Source organism: Pinus tabuliformis, chromosome 2_2 (genome assembly GCF_031772625.1).
Source record: "Pinus tabuliformis cultivar Carrire ecotype Pingquan chromosome 2_2, CPIR1, whole genome shotgun sequence".
Classification (NCBI taxonomy): Eukaryota; Viridiplantae; Streptophyta; class Pinopsida; order Pinales; family Pinaceae; genus Pinus; species Pinus tabuliformis.
This window is the reverse complement of record NC_142300.1, coordinates 138,805,803-138,807,577: the sequence shown is the minus strand read 5'-3', so window position 1 is coordinate 138,807,577 and position 1,775 is coordinate 138,805,803.

The window sequence follows — 1,775 nt, the reverse complement described above, 5'->3', positions numbered from 1 at the left end:
TCTCTCATTTGACAACTCATTTTACAGTTACCCCTTTTGCAACACCCGACTCTCATCTCGCTCCCAAACTTGGGGAATGCAAGCTCAGGGTTTCTTGATATAGTTTATCGTTTCCACATATCCCCCCATCCAACCAAGCTCAAGCTTACTCTTCATATTCATATTCAAGGACATCTTTATGACCTCATTAGAAAACTTAGAAATTTCATTCTTTCCACATGGGAAGCTATTTGGAGTAGTAGTGTGCCTAAGATCATTAGATGCTTGCCCCATATTTACCATGGATATTTCAAAATGGAAAGATCTTTGGAAACCCTCGGTTGTTAGGATTTCACCCAAAACCCTAGTCGCTCAACCTTTGATTCATTTGCAAGGATTTTCTGCACATCGTTCAATGGTCAATCTTAGCGATTTGAAAAATAAATCTTTTTCTTTTGCAGGTATGGTTGGCGATCACGCTAGCTCTTCTTCAGTTTCATACAACTCTATGTTGAATTTTGGTTCTCGTCTTTGAGTGGTGCAAGTTATTTTTTCTCTTTACATTTTTGTGGATGAGGAAGCTTTAGACTGTGAAAAGTATTTTTCAAAGAATGGTTTGGTTTGCAGGTTTAACGGGTTATGGCCGTGGCTGGTTGATCTGTACAAATCCATCTCTAAGACATGGAACCCCTCTCGACCAAAGAACTAGATATTTACCCAAGTGCACGAGGTTTCTTCATTGTGGTTTTCGAAAAGATTGGAGGCATAAGGCTACGTGTGATGTTGGGCCATGGTTTTGGAGGAGCGTTGGCCTCTGCATGCAGCGCTACTCTTCCACTTTAGATCTAGCAATGACATCAATTTCTAAAATCCCAATTTGGATAAGATTATCGAACCTTCCCTTGGAATTCAGGAATCACACGTCGCTTTCCTCCATTAGGAACGTGCTTTGAAAATTCTATCGTTACTCTCATGCAACGTTCGTAGAAAACCAGTAAATCCTCGTGGGAAATGGATTACCTCCGGAAACCACAAGGAATCTTGTTGAAAAGGAAAACTCTGTGGGAGATTAGGCGGATTAGAAAAATTTCAAGAAAAATACGGTGCATTTAATGAAGAATGACTTGCTGGAATTTTCAGAGAATGTGGGTTGGATTCAAGTTGGGAAGAAAGGAATAAGTTTTTCTCCAAGAAAAACAGGTAGCCATTCTATATCAAAATAAAAATACAGGGGAAGATGGAATGTAAATATGTTGGTATTTTGGAAAATATCTAGTTGGAAAGACACTGAGGTATTTGTATGATGGGGAGCTCGTTTGAGGATTTGTGTAACGCCCTCGCAAGTCGGGCAGGGCGTGCACGACAATTCTGCACGACGGAGGCATGACCCGCGGGCAAACCGGGCCGGGCGACCCGTGCACGGTGACCGGCGGGCGGGTGAGCAAGATTACGGTTGGGTGGAACGACGAGCTGGGCAACGAACTGGGCGCGGGCGCACCCACCCAGTGGGCAAACAAGCACACGATGAAGTGTTGGACGGGCGGGCGACCCGGGTGAGCGACCCGAGGGCGACCCGTGCACGACGGGCGGGCGCCCCGGGCGCACGACCCGTGCGCGACACGAACAGGAAGCGGACTTGGGCAGGCGGAAACCGGGGAGCAGACAGAGCTGCGGGCAGGCGAGACGAACCGCGGGCGAACTACACCCGGGTGAGGCTACCCGGACCGGCGAATGAAGTGGTTAAGGCTCGGGCGAGCGAACCGGCGAGTCGACCCGAGGGCGACCCGCACCAAACG